Below are 5428 nucleotides of genomic sequence, written 5' to 3' on the forward strand. Positions count from 1 at the left end.
AATTAGCTTTTCCGAGAGGGCATTTCTATTAAAAAGTGCAGCTGATGATGTTAGCAAGTAGAGTGGGAATGACGTGGAGGGGAAAGCAAGTGATAGGCGAGAAGGAAAAGGCAGATTTGGGAGAGCTGGAGTGAACAATGCGATGATTACAAAGATAGCCCCGACGCCAATGGGTTCCGTGGCTTAGTCCCTCGTCCCAGCGCCTCGCCACCCGAGATCGCACGCCGAGGTCTCCTTCCGCGGGAGCATGGCGGCCATCCCCTCCAGCGGCTCGCTCGTGGCCACCCACAACTACTACCGGCGTCGCCTGGGGTCCACTTCCAGTAACAGGTCCAGTGGAAGTGCTGAGTTCCCTGGGGAAGCCATCCCCCACCCCCCGGGACTTCCCAAGGCTGACCCTGGCCATTGGTGGGCCAGCTTCTTCTTCGGGAAGGCTGTTGCTCCATTCATGGCCCCGGTGTTGGAGTCTCCAGAGCACCCAGGACCCCCGCAGGCCTGTGACCTGGCAAAGGATGCCATGGGGAAGCCCCCTAGCAGCCCAGCCTCCCCAGCACCAGGCCCCTCTTGATCAGCCAGCAGCACCACCAGCAGGGCCCCTCCTGCCCACCCCATAGACTAGGCAGGCTACAGTCGGAGAAGTGCCAGGTTCTTTTTATAGAAAAAACAAAACATCCAAAAGAAGCTGAGAGAACCCCCTCTGTACTATCGATCACAACACCCGCAGCCCTCGCCGAGCACGAGCACCGTGTGGGAGTAAACACAAAACCACTAAAAAGAAACAACAACAAAAAAAAAAAAACAAAGATAGCCCCAATAATCCAGGAAAGGGAGAATGTAGGTGGACACTGAATTGGGGGCAATGGAAGCACATTTCAAGATTTGAAAACAAAGCTTAGCATTGTAACAACATAGAAGAAAATTTCTAAGGCAAAACATAGAGCTAGCATTTATTAATTTAAAGCAGTTAAATAAGCAAAAGAAGAAGATGAACCTTCCACTCATGCTCAGTGCCAGACACTCTGCTGGCTCCTTGTGCCTAACACGGAGACGTGGGAGCTGCTGAGATCCTTTATTTGATAGAACTGTGCTAAGGGGGTCCTTGCACCAAATCATGGCAACCTCACAGTGACCCTATACTGTAGGTTTCATTGTGTCACAGCTTCTGAAACTTATTTGACTTCAATGAACAGTTTGGGCGGGGACTGTGATCTGACCTCTGGTTTCCCTATTACCGCAAGGCATGGATCCGAATGCCCAGTCTCTATCTTTAACTATTCTGACCCCACGTCACTCTGCTTCTCTGCTGGCCTAGATCATTTCTTGCAGTGGGTACTCAGAATTCAAAATCAGCACTCACAGTTAAGGGAGTTTATTAGGAGAGGTAATAGGTCAACACAAGCCAGGATTAGGAAGCGGTTATGGTACAGTCATTGGCCCACAGGAACCCCTCTCCTCAGCCAGCAGCCAAGTCTAGTTCCAATCCTCTGAAGCCATCCCACTGTTTAAGCTCGTAATCTTGTGGTCTCAGTGCTGTGCCTCAGTGCTTCCCAGATACACAAGTATCATGGTCTGCTTGCTTCGGTCTCTGGTGCCTCTGGTCTCAGCCTCTGACACTTCACACAAGATATCCAATATGCTGCACTGACACTTCTTTTTCCAATGGTCCTGGAATTTCTTTCTCATGTTTTCTGAGATGACTCCTCCTTATAGCCCAGGCAGTGACAATTAAAACCGATCCATCCCCTCTATTAGTGTCGCCCTTATTCGCTTAGTCCCATCAAATCATTCGGTGGGAGTGACAGAGACATAACTAGAAGAGCCGTATTAATAAATTTCGCTCCTCCACCTTGGCCTCTAAACCCAACTCATTGCCATTGACCTCATTCCAACTTATAGTCCTACCCCATAGGAGAGGGAAGAACTGCGCCTCTAGGGTTCTGAGAGTATAACGTTCTACAGGCGTGCAAAGCCTTGTCTTTCCATTGTGGTGTGGCTGCTGGTTTCACCTCTCTGACCTTGTGGTTACCCACCCAATGTGGAAACACTATGCCACCAGAGCTCCCTCACTGTGTCTCCAAACCCCCTTTCAGGAGGGGGGGGGAAGAAATTATTCAGTTCCCCTTGAAATTAAAAACAAAACCAAAAGAAACAACTTTTGTACAATGGAAACATTTTAAAAATTGTGATATTATTCAAATTTTAAAAGTTGACAAATACCACACACAACACAAAAATGCTTAAATGGATTTTTTTTAATGAACTGCCTAACTGCATCACATACCTCTCTAACATTTGGTTTGGTTTGATCAATAAGTGTAAAAATAAAAAAGGAATATCAAATTCAGACCTATACCAAAGCAATTCCAATGCACTTAAATGTTGTGAGTACATTGAATTGAACCATCAAACGGTATAATCAAATTACTCTAAAAATGCGTATATTGATTTTTGTCACTGGAGCACCGTTTTCTGTGTTGCAGCTGTTTTGTATCTTTCGTTCCTGTTCCATTCACTGGTTTGTCTGGATATGCCAGACTTCATCAGAACAATAACTCTGTTGAATTCTCCTTCTGATGCCTTGGCTCTTTGTAGTACTGTTATATATTTTCAGTGTAGTACTTAAAAACAAACTATTTCTAAGGTCAAGTTTTTGCACAATGTCTATTAGAAATGTGTAACAAGACAAAAGAGTTTTTGTTGATGTTGTTAGATGCCATGTAGGCGCTTATGACCAGTAGCAAGACAATGCACAACAGAATGAAACACTGCCCAGGTGTGGGCCACCCTCACAATTGTTCCTGTGCTTCAGCCGTGGTTGCAGCCATGGTGTCAATCCCTCTCCTGCAGGGCCTTGCTCTCCTTCACTGCCCCTCTACTTTATCAAACATGATGTCCTTCTCCAGGGTCTGGGGTCTACTGACAATATCCTCATAGCATATCAGACGGAATCTCACCGTCCTTCCGTGTAAGGAACACTTTGACCACACTTCCAAGACTGATCACTTTGTCCTTTTAGCAGTTCATGGTGCTTTAAATATTCCTCTCCAGCACTACAATTCAAAGGCATCAAATATCCTTCTTTGGTCTTATTTACTCAAATTCCAACACTCACATGCATAGAAGGCAGTTGACAATGTCCTGGTTTGTGTCAAGTGCACGTTAGTGCTCAAAGTAACACCCTTGGTTGGCCATACTCTAGAGAAGTTTTGTGCAGAAGATTTACCTAATACAGTGCATCTTTTGATCTTTTGATGGCTGCTTCCATGTGTATTCATTATTCATCCAAGCAAGATAAAATCCTCGACAACCTCAACTTTTTCTCTATTTCTCAGAGTGTTACCTACTGGTCCAGTTTTGAGGATTTTGATTTTCTTTACATTAAGTTGTAATCCACACTGAAGGCTAAATCGTTGATCTTCATTAGCCAGTGCTTCAAGTCTTCTTTACTTTCAAGCCAGGTTGTTTCATCTGCATTTCACAGGTGATTGAGACTTCCTCCCATCCTGATGCCATATTCTTCTTTATATAAACAAGCATCTCTGATTATTTGATGAGCATAGAGGTTGACTAAGTATGGTGAAAGGATATATAACCCTAATGTTCCCCTTTTCCTGATGTTAATTCATGCAGCATCCCCTTGTTCTATGTGCACCACTGCCTCTTGATCCATGTATAAGTTCTGCAGGTGCACAATGAAATGTTCTGGAATTCCCCTTCTTCTGAGGTTACCCATAGGTTTTTTTGTTTTGTTTTATGATCCACACCTTTGAGTGCCTTGGCATGACGAGTCAATAAAACTGAAGTAGATGTTTTCTTGGTATTCTCAGCCTTCAGCCAAGATCCATCTGACATTAGCAAGGATGTCCTCTTCTGAATCTGGCCTGAACTTATGACAGCTCCCTGTAAATGTACTGCTTCAAATGTTGTTGGATGATCTTCAGCAAATTTTTACTTTTATGTGATATCAATGATACTGTTCTACAATTTGAGCATTCTGTGGGGTCACCTTTTTTTGGAATGGGCACAAATATGGATTTCTTCCAGTAAGATGGTCAAATAACTTGTCTTCCAAATTTCCTGGCATATGAGTGTGTTTCTAGTGCTTTATCAGATTGTTGAAACATTTCATTTAACCTTCATTCAAGTCCTGGAGCCTTGTTTTTTGCTAACACTTTCAGTGCAGCTTGAATTTCTTCCTTCAGCACCACTGGTTCTGCCTCATATTCTACTTCCTGAAATGCTGAAATGTCAACTAATTCTTTTTAGTATAGTACCTCTGTATATTCTTTTAGTTTGTAATAAATAATTTTATTGGGGATTTGGATTGTGATAAGAGTTGTATGAGCCCCGGATAAAATGATTAAAACAACAACAACAACAATCCATGCGCCCATTATATCAAGCACATTTGTACATATGTTGCTATCATCTTTTTCAAAACATTTTTTCTCTGCTTGAGCCCTTTTTATCAGCTCCTCATTTTTCCTTCCCTTCATCACCCTCTTGCCCTTGTAAAACCTTGATAAATTAGAAAATATTGTTTTCATATCTTACACTATCTGCTGTCTTCCTTCACCCATGTTTCTGTTGTTTGTTCCCCTGGGGGAAGGGGGTTATGCATCACTTCCTCTTCTCCCCCCACCTTCCCCCTACCCTCATGGTATAACTACTCCTATTGCAATTTCTGAGGGGTTTGCCTGTCCTGGATTCCGTGTGTTTAAAGCTCTTATCTGTACTAGTGTACATGCTCTGGTCTAGCTGAATTTGTAAGCTAGAGCTGGAGTCATGATATTGTGTTGGGCGGTGGCAAGCATTAAGGAGGAATGTTGTGTGTTTCTTCAGTGCTACAGTGCAGCCTGACTGACTCGTTCCTTCCATGTGACCCTTCCATGAGGGGATGTCTAACTGTCTACAGATGGACTTTGGGTCTCTACTGCAACCCTTCTCATTCACATAAATTTGTTTTGTTTAATTATTTGTTTTGGGTCTTCTGATGTCTGCTACCTGATCCCATCGACACCTCATGATCACATAGACTGGTATACTTCTTACATATGGACTTTTTGTTTCTGTGCTAGATGACTACTTGTTTATCTTCAAGCCTTTAAGACCCCAGATGCTGTATCATTTGATAGCCAGGCACCACCAGCTTTCTTTACTACATTTGCTTATGCACCCATTTCATCTTCAGCAATCGTGTCTGGAAGGTGAATATCACAGAATGGCAGGTTATTAGAACAAAGTGTTCTTGTGTTGAAAGAGTATTTGAGTAGAGGCCCAATATCCACCTGCTCCCTTCATACTTAACATTTAAATATATGTACATAAACCTAAATCCCTATCATTATATATTAATATATTTACATATGTACATGTCTATATTTATACCTCTATGAATGCCTTTTACCTCCTAGATCTTTCCTCTATT

The 5428-nt window shown here is 43.0% G+C and overlaps 1 pseudogene; it reads left to right on the top strand.

Annotated features, from left to right (window-relative positions):
- Positions 1–233: 233 nt before the first annotated feature.
- LOC142441496 (pancreatic progenitor cell differentiation and proliferation factor pseudogene) lies at positions 234–721 on the top strand (annotated as a pseudogene).
- The last annotated feature ends 4707 nt before the right edge of the window (positions 722–5428 follow it).

Source organism: Tenrec ecaudatus, chromosome 2, assembly GCF_050624435.1.
Source record: "Tenrec ecaudatus isolate mTenEca1 chromosome 2, mTenEca1.hap1, whole genome shotgun sequence".
NCBI lineage: Eukaryota > Metazoa > Chordata > Mammalia > Afrosoricida > Tenrecidae > Tenrec > Tenrec ecaudatus.